Source organism: Nomascus leucogenys, chromosome 21, assembly GCF_006542625.1.
Source record: "Nomascus leucogenys isolate Asia chromosome 21, Asia_NLE_v1, whole genome shotgun sequence".
Taxonomy (NCBI): domain Eukaryota; kingdom Metazoa; phylum Chordata; class Mammalia; order Primates; family Hylobatidae; genus Nomascus; species Nomascus leucogenys.
This window is the reverse complement of record NC_044401.1, coordinates 29,275,631-29,294,101: the sequence shown is the minus strand read 5'-3', so window position 1 is coordinate 29,294,101 and position 18,471 is coordinate 29,275,631.

Below are 18,471 nucleotides of genomic sequence, written 5' to 3'. Positions count from 1 at the left end.
GGGATAAATGTATATATAAAGGGGAGTTTATTAAGGAGTATTGACTCATATGATCACAAGGTGAAGTCCCACAACAGGCCGTCTGCAAGCTGAGAAGCAAGGAAGCCAGTCCGAGTCCCAAAACCTCAAAAGTAGGGAAGCCGACAGTGCAGCCTTCAATCTTTGGTCGAAGGTCCAGGAGTCTCAAGCTGAAGAAATTATACACCCTGTATTATACCCCTAAAATATTTAAGAGAGTAGATTTCATATGAAGTATTCTACACACACACACACACATACACACACACACACACACCAAAAACAGAGAGATACAATAAAACTTTGGGAGGCAGTAGATAGGTCTGTTATCTGGGCTGTCATGATGGTTTCATGGGTGTATGCATATGTTCAAACTCATTAAACTGTGTGTGCTAAATTTGTGCTGTTTTCAATATATCGATTACATATTAATAAAATGTTTTAAAAGATGTAGGTATTACTGAAAAACTGGCATTCAATTTGTATTGAATGCCATGTTAACTTTAAATATTACATGATGGAAACATGAAATATCAACTGGAGAAGGCAAAGGAATTGCCAAATATATTTTTCATGACAGGAAAAATCCTTCATAGGTTTAGGAAGGACTTACGAAGTTTTAGGAAATAAAATGAATTCTCACTCTTGAATCAATAGGTATCACATGGTAGCTTACTTGTAGGATAATCTTTTAAAACTTTTAAAACTTATTTTTACCTAAAACTTTTTAAAGCCAATTATTTTGCAGGAATGTTTTAGAAATACTTCACCATTAAACATGATTATAATAAAGTCATCAGCAGAAGTCTGTTATTACACTATGTGCAAGACACTTGACGAAATGCAGAGAAACATCTTTTTAAATGTTCTCCTAAAATAATTAGTTCAACTTATATAACATTTTGCCTTTCATTGGCTCAAAATGAAATAAGCAAATAGAAATATGCATAATGGGATGATTTAAAACTCTTGGAATACATTCAACAATTATTTCTGAGAGGTAAGCAAATATGGTCTATTTTCCAAATTAGCTCAAGGAAGATTAAAATTAGCAATGAAGATATTGCATATTTAGGTCTAAATTAATTGCTCAGTGCTTTTTATGAAAAGGAAAATACAGATTCAAATTGTGTATTTACTTAAGAAGCATTTGCTTACCCGATTGCAGGTAACTTCCTGCTAAGTACACCTAAATGGGCAGGGACTGTGTATATAATCCCCCAATGTAGGAGAAAGTAATTAGAAATGACTTTACTGGTATATTGAGAAATAATATACTTATGGAACTTTGGCATTTTTCTTTTACTTTCAGATGAGTATTCTAAAGCTAGAGTAATAAAATATTATCAAGTTTACCTGAGAGAAGCAAATGATACACATTTCTTTCCTAAAAATTTGAAACCAATAATATAACTATGGACCACCGTAAAATTCAGCTATTGATATGAATGAACAACTAGTACCTCTCTGATAGAGCAAGTCCACAGAGTGGGACACCAAATCAAGGATAACTAAATTGAACAGAATTAATTTACACAAATTTGTCCCCTAACTGCTGCTTTTGGAAAATTGTTTTATATATCTGGGGAGGAAACTCTACAGACCAACCTAGCTATTTCATTTAAATAAAATAAAAAGGCACATATTAGGCCAGGCGCGGTGGCTCACGCTTGTAATCCCAGCACTTTGGGAGGCCGAGGTGGGAGGATCACGAGGTCAGGAGATTGAGACCACGGTGAAACCCTGTCTCTACTAAAAATACAAAAAATTAGCCAGGCGTGGTGGCGGGCGCCTGTAGTCCCAGCTACTCGGAGAGGCTGAGGCAGGAGAATGGCGTGAACCTGGGAGGCAGAGCTTGCAGTGAGCCGAGATTGCGCCACTGCACTCCAGCCTGGGTGAAAAAGCGAGACTCCGTCTCAAAATCAAAAAAAAAAGGCACATATTGTTCTTCCTGTATAAGGAAGGTAAATGGTCTTCCTTTTAAGCAACGCTTACCTATCATTTCCCTTAATTGGAGATGTCTTTGTAATTGTTTTGCCTCAGAACATCCATTTTTGTAGTTATGCATATACTGTACAACTGTGGTTGATTAATTGATTTTAAGACATTGTGACCTCTCTTTTTTAATTTTTAAATTATATTACTCTTTATTTTTAGTGTTTTTTTTTTTTTTTTTTTTTTTTTTTTGAGACAGAGTCTCGCTCTTTCTCCCAGGCCAGACTGCCATGGCATGATCTCGGCTCACTGCAAGTTCTGCCTCCCGGGTTCTCGCCACTCTCTTGCCTCAGCCTCCTCAGTGGCTGGAACTACAGGCGCCCGCCACCGCGCTTGGCTAATTGTTTGTATTTTTAGTAGAGACGGGGTTTCACCGTGTTAGCCAGGATGGTCTCGATCTCCTGACATTGTGATCTGCCTGCCTCGGCCTCCCAAAGTGCTGGGATTACAGGCGTGAGCCACCGCGCCCGGCCTATTTTTAATTTTTGTGGGTACATACAAGGTGTATTTATGACTTACGTGAGATAATTTGATATAAGCATACAATGCATAATCTCACATCAGGGTAAATAGGATAACCGCCACCTCAAACATTTCTCTTTTGTGTTTAAATCAATCCAATTATACTCTTAGTTATATTAAAATGTAGAATTAAATTGTTTTTTACTATAGTCAGCCTGTTGTGCTAGCAAATACTCGGTCTTATTTATTCTTTTTATCTGTTTTCTTGTACCCATTAACCATCCCCTGTGTCCCTCTGCTCCTCGCCCTCACTATCCTTCCTAGCCTATCGTAACCATCTTTCTATTCTCTCCCTCCATGAGTTCAATTGTTTTAATTTCTAGCTTCCACAGATAACTAAGAACATGCAGTGTTTGTCTGTCTGTGCCTGATTTATTTTATTTAATACAATAACCACTAGTTTCATCTATGCTGTTGCAAGTATGAGGATCTCATTCCTTTTTATGGCTGAAGAGTTTTCCATTGTGCATATGTACCACATTTACTTTATCCATTCATCTGTGTTATTTTGCTGTTGTTGTTTTGGTTTTTTTGAATCAAGGTCTCGCTCTGTCACCCAGCGGGGAGTGCAGTGGCATGATCATGGCTCACTGCATACTCAATCTCCCAGGCTCAAGCAATCTGTTCACTTCGGCCTCCCAAAGTGCAGGGATTACAGGCCTGAGCCACTGTGCCTGGTCATCCATTCATCTGTTGATGGACACTTAAGTTGGTTCCAAATATTGGCTATTTTGAATAGTACTGCAATAAATATGAGAGTGCAGATATGTCTTTGATAGACTAATTTCCTTACTTTTGCATGAATAGCTAGGAGTGGGATTGCTGGATCATATGGTAGCTCTATTTTTAGTTTCGTGAGGAACCTCCAAACTGTTCTCCATAGTGGTTGTACCAATTTACGTTCCCACCAACAGTTTATGAACATTCCCTTTTCTCCACATCCTATCCAGCATTTGCTATTTACTGCCTTTTGGATAAAAGCCATTTTAACTGGGGTGAGGTGATATCTTATTGTAATTTTGATTTGCATTTCTCTGATGATCAGTGATGTTGAGCACCTTATCATATACCTGTTTGCAATTTGTATGTCTTTTTTTTGAGAAATGTCTATTTAGAACTTTCACCCATTTTAAAATGAGATTATTAGATTTTTTTCCTATTGAACTGTTTGAGCTCCTTACATATCTTGGTTATTAATCCTTTGTCAGGTGTATAGTTTGTAAATTTCTTTTCGCATTTTATAGGTTGACTTTTTGCTTTGTTTACTGTATTCTTTGATGTGTAGAAGCATTTTAACTTGATGTGAACCTATTTGTGCATTTTGCTTTGGTTGCCTGTGCTTGGAGGGTATTGCTTAAGAAGTCTTTGCTGACTCCCATGTTCTGGTGTGGTTCTTCAATGTTTTCTTTTAGTTTTTTCATAGTTTAGGGTCTTTAAGACTTTAATCCATTTTTTATTTGATTTTTGTATATGGCCAGAGATAAGGGTCTTTAGTTCTGTTCTTCATGTGGATATCCAGTTTTCCCACCACCATTTATTGAAGAGACTATCCTTTACTCAACGTATTTTCTTGGAACATTTGCTGAAAATGAGTTCACTGTAGATGTTTAGATTTATTCAGTTTTCTCTATTCTGTTCCAGTGGTCTATGTGTCTGTTTTTATGCCAGTATTATGCCATTTTGGTTACTATAGCTCTGTAGTATAATTTGAAGTCAATTAATGTGATTTCTCCAGTTTCGTTATTTTGCTTAGGAAAGATTTGACTATTATGGGCATTTTGTAATTCCAAATAAATTTTAACATTTTTTCTATTTCTGTGAAGAATGTCAATGGTACATTGATAAGGATTGTATTAAATCTCTAGATTGCTTTGAGTGGTATGACATTTAAACAATATTGATTCTTCACATTTATGGAATATCTTTCCATTTTTTGGTGTCCTCTTCAATTTCTTTCATCAGTGCTTTGTAATTTTCATTGCAGATATTTTTCACTTCAGTTAATTCATAGGTACTTTATTTGTAGCTATTGTCAATTGGATTATATTATTGATATCTGTTTCAAATTGTTTGCTGTTCACATACACAAATTCTATTTTTGGTATGTTGATTTTGCATCCTTCAAATTTACTGAATTTATTGTATTTAATAGTTTTTTTGGTGAAGTCTTTAGGTTTCTCCAAGATCATATTATTTACAAACAAAGATAATTTTACTGCTTCCTTTCCAACTTGTGTCTCCTTTTTACGTTCTCTTGTTTGATTATTGTAGTCAGGACTTTCAATACTATGTTGAATAAAAAGGATGAAAGTGGGCATCTTTGTCGTGTTCCAGATCCTAGAGGAAAGGCTTTCAATTTTCCCCATTGAGTACAACACTAGCTATGGGTCTATAATATATGGCTTTTATTATGGTTGAAGTTTGTTCTTTCTATACCTATTTTTTCCAGGGCTGTTATCATGAAGGCATGTTGAATTTTATCAAATAATTTTTCATCATCAATTGAAATGATTGTTTTTTATCCTTCATTCTGTTGATATGATGTATCACACTGATTGATTTGCATGTGTTGAGCCATCCTTGTATCCATGAGATAAATACCACTTGTTCATGATGATGGATCTTTTTTATGTGTTGTTGAATGAGAATTTCTAGTATAGTTGGGATTTTTGCATTAACATTCATTAGTGATATGGCCTGTTGTTTACTTTTTTTGATGTGTCTTTGTCTGATTTTGGTATCAAGATAATACTGGCCACACAAAATGAGTTTAGAAGTATTCCCTACTCCTCTATTTTTTGTAATAGTTTGAGTAGGATTGGTATTAGTTTTTCTTTAAATGTTTGGTAGAATTCAGCAGTGAAACCATCAGGTTCTAGGGTTTTCTGTGCTGGGTGAGTTTTCATTACAGCTTCTATCTCATTACTTGTACTGGTGTGTTCAGGCTTTGAATTTTTCATGGTACAATATTGAGAGGTGGTGTGTATCTAGGAATTTGTCTATTTCTTCTAGATTTTCCAATTTATTGGCATAATTGCTTATAATAGCCATTAGTAATCCTTTTGGATTTTGGTGGTATCAGTTGTAATGCCTCTTTTTCATTTTTGGTTTTATTTATTTGGGTCTTTTCTCTTTTTCTTAGTCTGGCTAAAGGTTTGTCTATTTTGTTTAACTTTTCAAAAAATCAACTTTTGTTTTATTAATCTTTTATATTTTTTATTTTAATTTCATTTATTTTGGCTCTTATCTTTATTATTTCTTTTCTGCTACTGATTTTGGGTAGGCTTACTCTTGTTTTTCTAGTACATTAAAATGTATCATTAGGTTGTTTATTTGAAGTTTTTCTTCCTTTCCGATATAGACAGTTATAGTTTTAAATGTCCCTCTTCTTATTGAAAGAGGGACCTTAAATCCCATGCGTTTTTTTATATTGCATTCCCATTTTAATTTGATTGAAGATAATATTTAATGTCCCTATTAATTTCTTAATTGACTCAGTAGTCATTCAGGAGAATATTGTTTAATTTCCAAGTATTCAAATAGTTTCCAAAATTTATCTTCTTATCATTTTCTAGTTTTATTCCATTGAGTCGGAGAAGATGGTCATATTATTTCAATTTTTTGAATAATTTAAGATTTGTTTTGTGACCTAATATACAGTGTTTCCTTGAGAATAATTAATGTACTGAGGAAAAAATGTGTATTCTGCAGCCATTGGATGAAATAAATGTTTTGTAAAGACTTATTAGGGAAGTTTGGTATATAGTGCATGTGAAGTCCAATGTTCATTTGTTGATTTTCTGTCTGCAAGATCTGCCTAATGCTGAAAGTGGGGTGTTGAAGTCTCCAGCTATTATTGTATCAGGACTTATCTCCTTTATTTTCAGTCCATGTGTGTCTTTGTAGGTGAAGTTTGTTTCTTGTAGGCAACAGATGATTAGGTCTATTTTTTTTTTAATTCTTTTAGTCAATCTATGTATTTTGATTGGAGTGTTTAGTCCATTTACAGTCAATGTTATTATTGATAAGTAAGGACTTATACCTGCCATTTTTTTATTTGTTTTCTGGTTGTTTGTGGTCTTCTCTTCCTATTTTATTTTCTTCTTGTTTTCTTTTTAGTGAAGGTAATTTTCTCTGGTGATGTGATTTAATATTTTGCTTCTTATTTTTTGTGTATGCATTGTATGACTTTTGATTTGCAGTTACCATAAGGCATGCAAATAATATCTTACAATCCATTATTTTAAGCTGATAACAGTTTGATACATTTTAATAAACAAACATTTGAAAAAAACTAATAAAAAGTCTATACCTTAACTTCCTTTTTCTCTTTTTAACTTTTTATTGTTTATACCTTTTGTACTATCTTTGTCTTGAAAAACTGTAGCTGTTATTTTTGATTGGTTCATCATTTAGTCTTTCTAATTAAGAAAGAGTAGTTCACATCACAGTTGCAGTATTATAATATTCTATGGTTTTCTGTGTACTTGCTACTACCAATGAGTTTTGTATCTTCAAATGATTTTTTATTGTACATTAATATCTTTTTTTTCTGATCGAAGTACTCCCTTCAGTATTTCTTGTAGGACAGGACTAGTGTTGATAAAATTGCTAAGCTTTTGTTTATTTGGGAAAGTCTGTTTCCTCTTCATGTTGGAAGAATATTTTCACTAGACATACTATTCTGTGGTAAAAGTTTTTCCTTCAGCACTTTAAATTTGTCATGCCACTCTCTCCTGGCCTGTAAAGTTTCCGCTGAAATGTTTGCTGCCAGACGTATTGGAGATTCATTCTACATTATTTGTTTCATCTCTCTTGGTGCTTTTAGGGTCCTTTCTTTAGCCTTGACCTTTAAGAGTTTGATTATCAAGTGCCTTGAACTAGGCTTCTTTGGGTAAAAATTGTTTGCTGTTCATATTAGTCTGTTATCACACTGTTATAATGACATAACCTGAGACTGCTTAATATATAAAGGAAAGAGGTTTAATTGATTCACAGTTCCACATGGCTGGGAAGGCCTCAAGAAACTTACAATCATGGCAGAAGTTGAAGAAGAAACAAGGCAGCAGGAGAGAGCACATGCATGAGAAACTGCCACTTTTAAACCATCAGATCTTGTGAGAACTTACTTGCTTTCATAAGAACAGGATGGGAGAAAACTCCCCCATGATCCAGCCACCTCCCACCAGATACTCCCTGACTCGTGGGATTTACAATTCGAGAAGAGATTTGGGTGGGAACACAGAGCCAAACCATATTATTCTACCCCTGGCCCCTCCCAAATCTCATGTTTTTTTTTTTGCATATCAAAACAAATCATGCTTCCCAACAGTCCCCCAAGGTCTTAACTCATTCCAGCATTTACTTAAAAGTTCAAGTCCAAAGTATCATCTGAGACAAGGCAAGTCCCTTCCACCTATGAGCCTGTAAAATAAAAAACAAGTTAGTTATTGCTAAGATACAATGAGGTACAGGCATTGAGTAAATATTTTCATTTCAGATGGAGAAACTGGCCAAAGCAAAGGGGCCACAGTCCCCATGTGAGTATGAAATGCAGTAAGGCACTCATTAAATCTTAAGACGGCAAAATAATCTCCTTTGACTCCATGTCTTACCTTCAGGGCACACTAATGCAAGGGGTAGACTCCCAGACCTTTGGCAGCTTCACTCCTGTGGCTGTGTGGGGTACAGCCCCAACTGCTGTTTTCACGAACTGGTGTTCAGTGCCTGCAGCTTTTCCAGGTGTACAGGGCAAGCCATTAGTGGACCTATCATTCTGGGGTCTGGTGACCCTTTTCTTATAGCTCCACTAGGCAGTGCCCCAGTGGAAACTCTGTGTGGTGGTGTCACCCCCACATTTCCTCTCTGCATTGCCCTAGTAGAGGCTCTCCACAAAGGCTCCACCCCTGTAGCAGACTTATTTCTGGACATCCAGCAATTCCATACATCCTCTGAAATCTAGGCAAAGGTTCCCAAAACTCAACTCTTGTCTCCTGAATACCTGCAGGCCCTACACCATGTTTAAGCCACCAAGTCTTGGAGCTTGGACCCTTTGAAGCAACAGCCCAAGCAGCAACTTTGTCCCCTTTAACAACAGTTGATGCTGGAGTGCCTGGGATGCAGGACACAAGTCCCAAAGTTGCACAGAGCAGCAGAGCCCTAGGCAAGGCCCGTGAAATCATTTTTTCCGTCCAGGCCTCCAGGCCTGTGATGGGAGGAGCTTCCTTGAAGATCTCTAAAATGCCCAAAGATATTTTTCCCATTGTCTTGGGGATTAACATTTGGCTCCTCATTACTTATGCAAATCACTACAGCCAACTTGAATTTCTTCTTAGAAAATGGGTTTTTCTCTTCTACCACATGGTCAGTATGCAAATTTTCCAAACTTTTATGCTCTGCTTCCCCTTTCAACATAAATTCTAATTTCAAACCATCTCTTTGTGAATGCATATAACTGTGCATTTTCAGGAAAAGTAAGGTCACCTCTTTCTTGAATGCTTTGCTGATTAGAAATGTCTTCTGCCAGATACCCTAAATCATCTCTCTCAAGTTCCAACTTCCACAGATCTGTAGGGCAAGGGCAAATTGCTGCTAGTCTCTTTGCTAAAATATAGCAAGAGTGACATTTTCTCCAGTTCCCAATAAGTTCCTCATCTCCATCTGAGACCACCTGAGCCTAGATTTCATTGTCCATATCACTATCAGCATTTTGGTCAAAATCATTCAACAAGTCTCTAGAAAGTTTCAAATGTTCCCACACCTTCCTGTCTTTTTTGAGCCCTCTAAACTGTTACAACCTCTGCCCATTACACAGTTCCAAAGTCACTTCCATATTTTCAGGTTATCTTTGTAGCAGTACACAACTCCTGGCACCAATTCTCTTTATTCGTCTATTTTCATACTGTTATAAAGATATAACCAGAGACTGAGTGGTTTATAAAGGAAAGAGGTCCAATTGACTCACAGTTCTGCATGGCTGAGAAGGCCTCACAAAACTTGTAATTATGGCAGAAAGTGAAGGAAAAGCAAGTACCTTCTTCACAAGGTGGCAGGAGAGAGAGAGTGTGTGTAAGAGAAACTGCCACTTTTAAACCATCAGATATCATGAGAACTCCCTCACTATCATAAGAACAGCATGGGGGAAACTGCAACCATGATTTAATCATCTCCAAACAGGTCCCTCCCTGGAAGGGTGGGGATTACAATTTGAGAGGAGATTTGGGTGGGGACACAGAGCCAAACTATATCTGTGTTCTATAACCTTCTTGAACTGAGATATTGATATATTTCTTTTGAGTTGGGATGTTCTCTGATCATATGCCTTTGAATTATTCCTTTCTCTATCTCTTCTTTAAGGCCAAAAACTCTTAAAGTTGCCCTTTTTAGACTATTTTCTACATTCTATATGTGTGCTTCATTTTTTTTTAAATATTTTATCTTTTGTCTCCTTTGACTGTGTATTTTCAAATAGCCTATCTTCTAGTTCACTAATTCTTTCTTCTTCTCACTCATCAATTCTGCTATTCATAGACTCTGATGCATTTTTCCATATGCCAGTTGCATTTTCAGCTCCAGAATTTCTGCTTGAGTTTTTTAAATTATTTTAATCTCTTTGTTATATTTATCTGTTATAGTTTTGGATTCCTTCTCTGTATTTTCTTGAATTTCTTTGAGTGTCCTCAACATAGCTATTTTGAATTATCTGATGGAAAGGTCATATATCTCTGTTTCTCCAGGATGGCCCCTTTGTCCCTGATTTAGTTCATGTGGCAAGGTCATGTTTTCTAGATGATCTTGATACTTTTGGATGTTTGTCTGTTTCTGGGTATTGATGAGTTGTATATTTATTGTACTCTTCACTGTCTGGTCTTATTTGCACCTGTCCTTTTTGAGAAGGCTTTTCAGATATTCTAAAGAACTTGGGTTTTGTGATCTAAACTTTTTCTGCTTTAGATGGCACCCCAAGGCCAGTAACACTGTGATTCATGCAGACTAGAAGTACTGTCTTGATGGTCTTAAACAAGATCTGAGAGAATTTTCTAGATTACCAGAAAGACAGTCTTGTTCTCTTTCCTTATTTTCTCCCAAACAGAGTCTCTCTGTTTGTTCTGAGCCATCTGGAGCTGGGGATAGAGTGACACAAGACCCCAGAGGCCACCAGCACTAGGACTGCACTGGCTCAGATCTGAAGCTAGCACAGCACTGGGTCTCACCCAAGATATGCTGTAATCACTCTCTGGCTACTGTTTATGTTTGATCAAAGCCTTGTGGCTCTACAACCAACAGGTGTTAAAGCCAGCCAGGTCTCTATCTTTCCCTTCAAGATGGTGAATTCCACCAGGCCCAAGTGGGTCCAGAGTTGCTATCCAGAAGCCAGGGGCTACAGTCAAACACCTTAGACATCTACCTAGTGTTCTATTGTACTTCAGCTGAGCTGGTATTCAAACCATAAGATGCAGTGCTTCCCACTCTTCTTTTCCCTTTCCTATGGCAGGAGGCCTCACTCCATGGCCACTGACACCTCAGGCCCACAGGAAGTACTGCCATATTACTGCTAATGTTCCCTTAAGGCTCAAGCACACTTCAATCAGCTTGTGGTGAATGCTGCAAGGCCTGGCATTCACCCTTCAGGGCAGTGGGCTCCTCTCTGACCCAGGGAAGGTCCAGAAATGCCATCCAAGAGACAAGGCCTGTAGTCAGGTACTCCAAGAGCCTGTGTTCTACCACACTGTGGCCAAACTGGTATCTAAGGTGCAAGACAAACTCCTCTTTACTTTTTCCTTTTGTTTTCTCAATCGGGGGAGCCTCCCCCCATAGCCACTGTAGCTGGTAATGTGCCGAGTCCCACCTGAAGCCAGCAAGTCTCAGAATCTCACCCATGGCACACAACATACTAGCTGGTTATCCAGGGAACAAGGGCTCTTCAGTTAGCAGGTGATGAATCATTCCAGGCCTGTGTTCTTCCCTTTAAGGCAACAATTTCTTTCTGGTCCAAGGTGTGTCTAGAAATATCATCTGGAAGGTAGGGCCTGGCATAGGTCCTCACGACTCTGACTTGTGTCCTATCCTGTTGTGGCTGAGCTGGTATCCAAAGATAGAAGACAAAGTCCTCCTTATGCTTCCCTCTACTCTTTTCAAGTAGAAGGAAAGGGGTTATTTTTGGAGCCACAAGTTGTGCAGCCTAGGGTTGGGGGAGGTATAGTGCCAGCATCCCTCTACTCACCATGGCTGGTGTCTCAGTAGGTTGTATGCTCCCCAAGTACCCTGGCTCTGAGCCCAGTTCAGCCCTAGGACTTAACTAAGAGTTGCAGCTCTTGTGACCTATACTGCCTATCAAGTTTAAGGCCCCAGAGCACTTTAGCCCATGATGGCAATGCTTGCAGGAACTCAAGTTTCAACTGCTAGGATGGGAGATTGCTCTCTAGCTAGATCTGCTTTAAATGTTTCCTCTATAGGCAGGTGTCAGCTGAGTTTGTTCCAGTTTTGCTTTCTGCTATTACAGGGCAGGACTGAGTTCAATGCAATGCCTTATGAGTTCAGTGCTCTCTCTCTCCCAAGAGTTCAGATTCTCTTTCTGCACCATGCTGCCACTGCTGGGGGATGAGGGATGAGTGTGTCAGAGGCTCAACACTGTTTTCACTAACTCTTCAGTGCTTCTTTGAGTAATATATAGTTAAACCAGGTACTTCAAGTGTTCACTTGATTTTTAGTTCTTATGAAGGTGCTTTTTGGTGGTAGATACTTGTTAAATTGATGTCCTTGCCTATGGGATGATTGGTGGAGCCTTCTATTCTGGCATCTTGCACAGCCTCCTCTTTGTACATGTGATTAAGTAACTGATAAATACTCTTACTAATACTGAGCTTGATAAAGGAAAGAAACACGTTCAACTGATAGAACATTTTCTCAAATGTTCAAATGAGCTTTTAAAAAATAAAACACATTAATCTCTTGTTATAATCGGTGTAAACAGTCATCAGTTTTACAGGACAGTGGTGAAATAAAGCAGACAGAGAAATAAAGGAAGACAGCTGTATACATCAGATTATTAAAAACCAACACAAAACGATTTTCCTTTTAGAAATATGCTAATTAATAGTCTTTTATTTTTAATCTAGCTGTATTTGCCTCTGGAAGGAGGACACTATAAAAGGCAAACCTCATGAATATCACAATAAACAGAAGGTCTGGAAAGCAAAGATTTGCCAAGCGAGAATGTTAATAATGCAGCGATGTGCTCAGAAATTGAAATTGGCCTTAAGTCTGGGCAGATCTAAAGACTATATCTAAAAGTGGCACAATTATAATAAAATCAAATGAAGTGGTTTATTACTCTTAAAAATGGGAAGAGAGCCTTCTCCTGTCTTGTTATTTCTCCTATATTTGATTATCCATTTGGAAGTGGGTGAGTAGAGTTGCTATAGTAAGGGTAGGAGTATGGACATTATATTCAAAGTAGAAAGAAATTTTCTGAGTATTCTAGAAATTTACACAACATTTTGATGAGACCATTATCAATTGGATACACAATAAAAATATATCAGGCATAGTAGTAAGAAGGAATGTCTTATTTTGGCCCGTGCTTCATCACACAAGAGAAAAGTGATTGAAGAAAAACCTTACATGTTGTCATGTATTCTAAAATGAAAACAAAATGAATCTTGTGTTTCTTGCTTCTTCTTTTATGATTTAAATAGTTAATAAGCTACATGGCAACATGGGCCACTGCTTATAATAATGTTATACTCAATGTGAACTAGAAGTACAGAAATGATTATTATAAATGTATATATTCATATATACTGTGTCTATGTATCTATATGTCATTTATCTGAATGATATTTGGCTGTACTTCTTACAGTCAATAGTTCAATTATCTTGCCTTTATTTAAATAAAATTAACACATTACATAATTATGGCAAGAAGGTATTTTAAATTGAGATATGATTTGTGCATTTTAAACTTTCAGTTCAATAAATTTAAATAAATGTATAGTTCCACATAACACTATCCCAGTCAAGCTGTATAAAATTTTATTACCCTGAAAATTTCTCTACTTCCCTTCTTCGGTAAATTCTCCACCCTAACCTTACACGTGACTGTTTTCATTTCCATTATTATAAATTTATTTGACTGTTTTAAAACTTTCTATTAAAAAACATACAGTATTTACAATTTTGTGTCTGTTTTCTATTGTTTGGCGTAATATTTTGAGATTTGTTAGTGATATTGTATGAGCAGGAAGTTGTTCCATTTTATTGCTGAGTATTACTGAGTATTATATGAACTTACCATTGGAAAGAATTTGAACAATATTTTCTTACAGAGTGTTTTTTCCCTAATTGAACTTAACAGAAAATGAGGAGACCTGAGTTCTAGTCTCAGTGTTATCATTCATCCAAATTTGAGTGTGTCTCTTCATCAGGTTAGATCTCATCTTCATCTTTCTAATTAAAGAGTGGTTTTAGATAATCATGGAACCTACTTCAACTCAAATATTCTAGGTCTAGTTTATGGTTGTCTATCTGTTAAATATTTATTTCATTAAGAACTATCTCTAGATTACTAGCAAATTCATTCATCTTATGTCAACAAGGGACATCTTCAACTTAATTCTCAATTTCCATGACAACAAAATTATGCTTTTTTGTCTTCCTTAGGTTAGTTTTTCTTTCCTCTTTTAATTTTTATTTAAAGTTCAGGGGTACATGTGCAGGTCTGTAATATAGGTAAACTCATGTAATGGGGGGTTGCTGTACAGATTATTTTGTCACCCAGGTATTAAGCCTAGTACCCATTAGTTATTTTTCCTGATCTTCGCACTCTTCCCACCTTCACCCTCCAGGAGGCCCTGGTGTCTGTTTTTTCCTTCTTTGTGTCCATATATTCTCATTATTTAGCTACCACTTGTAAGTGACAATATGTGGTATTTGATTTTCTATTTCTTCATTAGTTTGCTAAGGATAATGGTTTCCAGCTCCATCCATGTCCCTGCAAAGGACATGATCTCATTACCTTTTATGGCTGCATAGTATTCCATGGTGTATATTTTCTTTATCCAGTCTGTCACTGATGGGTATTTAGGTTGATTCCATGTCTTTGCTTTTGTGAATAGTGCTGCAATGAACATATGAGTGCATGGGTCTTTATGGTAGAATGATTTACATTTCTTTGGGTATATACTCAGTAATGAGATTGTTGGGTCGAATGGTAGTTCTGTTTTTAGGAGTCTGAAGATTCACCACACTGTTTTCCACAATGGTTGAACTAATCTACACATCCCCCAACAGTGTATAACTGTTCCTTTTTCTCCACAACCTAACCAGCACCTGTTATTTTTTGACTTTTTCATAATAGTTATTCTGACTGGTGTGTGATAGTATCTCATTGTGGTTTTGATTTGCATTTCTCTTAATGAATGATCAGTGATGTTGAGCTTTTTTTTTAAATATGCTTGTTGGCCACATGTATGTCTTCTTTTGAGAAGTGTCTGTTCAAGTCTTTTGCCCACTTTCTGATTTTTTTTCTTGTAAATTTGTTTATGTTCCTCATAGAAGCTGGATATTGGAAGTTTGTCAGATGCATAGTTTGCAAAATTTTTCTCTTATTCTGTAGGTTGTCTGTTACTCCATTGATAGTTTATTTGGATATGCAGAAGCCATTTAGTTTATTTAATTAGTTTCCATATTTTCAATTTTTGCTTTCAGCATCTTTGTCATAAAATCTTTAGTTTAATTAGATCCTATTTGTTAATTTTTATTGCAATTGTTTTTGGCATCCTTGTCATAAAATCTTTGCCCGTTCCTATGTTCAGAATGGTATTGCTTTGGTTGTCTTCCTGTGTTTTCAGAGTTTCAGGTTTTAAATTTAAGTCTTTAACCCATATTGTGTTAATTTTTTTATATGATGTAAGGAAGGAGTCCAGTTTCAATCTTCTTCATATGGCTAGCCAATTATCCCAGCATCATTTATTGAATAGGGAGTCCTTTCTCCATTGCCTATTTTTGTCAACTTTGTTGAAGGTTAGATAGTTGTAGGTATGCAGCTTTATTTCTAGGCTCTCTATTCTATTCCATTAGTCTATGTGTCAATTTTTTGCACCAGTATCATGCTGTTTTGGTTACTACAAGCCTGTAGTATAGTTTGAAGTTGGGTAGCATCATGCTTTCAGTTTTGTTATTTTTGCTTATGATTGCTTTTAAAAATTCCTTCAAAGGAAGATATGGTTTGAATCTGAGAATTACTCCTATTGCTCTCTCACTAATTTGTTGCATTACTTTTAGTTTTTGCTAAACCACACATTAGTTAATTTGAAATATACCTTATTTATGTCTGTCAAAATTCTCAACATCTTTTAAAGATGTATTTACGTTGTTACTTTTTTGTTTTTTAAGACAGAGTCTCACTCTGTCACCCAGGTTGTAGTGAAGTGGCATGATCTTAGCTCACTGCAGCTGCTGCCTCCCAAATTAAAGCGATTCTCATGCCTCAGCCTCCCAAGTAGCTGGGATTACAGGCATGCACCACCACGCCCAGCTAATTTTTGTATATTTTTAGTAGAAACAGGGTTTTGCCATGTTGGCCAGGCTGATCTCAAATTCTTGGCCTCAAATGATCCGCCCACCTCAGCCTCCCAAATCGATGGGATTACAGGCATGAGTCACCACACCCAGCCCACACTGTTACCTTTTCCACAGGTACCTCTCCAACCTTTGATATCAGATTATATTTTGTATAATTCTTACCTTCTTTTAACCATTCATTATTTATTCAAGCACTACTGCATGTCTCAAGCCTATGACTAGTGTAAAGGATATAATAATGAGCAAAAAAGAGTCTCAAACGTCATGTGCTTTTATCCCAGGATGTCACCATGAAGCAATTACTCTGAATTATAAACAAGTTCTCTGAAAAGAATTGCTGATGCTGTCATGCTGCCACAATAGTAAGATCTAACCTAGTTTTGGGTGGGTCAGGGTAAGATCCTATGAGCATGTGATGTTGAAGTTGAAGTCTGAGGATGAGTTAATGCTCTGAAGGTCTGTGTATGCATATTGGGTGAATGTGTATTAGTGCATAAGTGTGCATATTTGTGTGGGTGCATGTGTTTGTGTCATGGGTGATGGTGGTGGGCGTATAAACAGAATGGATTAATTTCTTGGCATAGTTACCTGGCTTACACAGCAACATCACACAGTTTAGAAACTCACTGGATTTTGAAAAGCAAGGGAGAGAAAACTGTGGGAAGATTCCACCGTAAGTAGCAAGTACAAGAGCTTGTAGAATATTATAGACCATTTTTAGCGTTTTAGCTTTTACCCTATGAACTATTTATAGAGTTTTAAACAGCGATAAACATTAATCAAATATTTAGAGTTACAAGAGAGTTTGGGACTGAATGTGCACGTTAGAAATCTTTGGTTGACATATGAGGAAGGAAGCTTTGTATGTTGATGAGATGCCTGAGCAGTGTTAGAAATGATAAGAGGTATCAATTCTGACTTCAGAATCTCTCAAAATAACCATTTCCACATTTAAATGTATTATAGATATTTATAGACATATCTCAATATCTCCTCTTAAAATTTAAGACCCTGTGACTGAATTAACATAACAAGGCTAATGGGGATTACTTTCTAGGTTTTATTTGAACAAAAGAAAAGCTCTATTTCTATTTCTGCTGAGGTTGAATGAAGGTAGGATGATAAAAATCTGGAATTATGTCCCAGGTTGCATTACCTGGAAAACAGTCTTTGAGCAGAAATTTGTGTTTAGAAAGTTTACTGGGAAGTACTCAAAATCAGCAATTAAAATGGAGAAAAAGAATGAGAATCAGGCAGAGGGAGGATTGGGTTTGGATGAGTCACAAAGCCCTCAGTTGATCCTCCGGAGCTCTGGAACTTGGTGGCTCCACAGAAATCACCCCTGGAAGGGTAGGGAGGCAGGGGTTTTCTCGGATGCTGGCTACCCCCAAGGAAAGAATTTGTCCTTGGGAAGGTGGATCTTCTCAGGTGGGCACAACACCTAGAAAGAGACACAGCTGCCAAGATCAAGGGGAAAAATAATATTTCAAGCCTAAAAGGAGAATCTAGTGCAAGAGATTATTAAGCTTGTCTAGCTAAGTATCACAGAAAAAATACATCAGAGAGATTAAAAAGTAAGTGCTAAACATGGTTTTGGGGGCTCTAAATCCAGCTATTTCCGAATTATTACCTTTTGGGTTTTTCATATTATCAATTATAAAGATCTCCCATCTACTTCTTTCGTTGTGATTTTTCAATAAGTTTTGCTGTCAGCAATTAATACACTCTTTTTAAAATTATTATTCACTCTTTTCAGGGATACAGAAGAAAACCAAGTTGATGAAGAGAAATATCAGAAAGCTTGTCTTCTGAAATCTTCTGAGAAAGATATAAGAAATTATAAGCATAATGACTACAGCACGATTGTAAAACTGAGGACTGTCTTTCACAGGTGAGTGTTGGTAGATTTTTTACTCTTAGTGAGGGAATTAGGATGGACAATAAACTTTCTGAGAATAGGATGAATTTAGGATGAGGCCTTCATTTGACCTTAATGGCAAAATTTTCCCATGTGTGTACTAAACAATGCTGCTTCTTCAGGTCTGGAAAAAAAACACTCAAATGATTTAGACATCCAAGCATTGCTTTAAAAAAGTCTTTCTTTGAAAATAGTGCACCTCAGAAAGAAGGATGGGAGTTCAATATTTGGAACCCTGTCTCCACTGTGTGCATGCTTTGTCAGCAAAGTGAGTTTAGATCTTAGCTATTTTTAATTGCTAGTAACTATCCAAAACAAGAAAGCTACATTGGCAAATATGATATTTCCTCTACTATGCCTTTGAAAAAAATACAATTAAAGTAAAAATATGGCCTAATTGCCAGAAATCAATGTAAAGAAGTCAATTTCCCTTA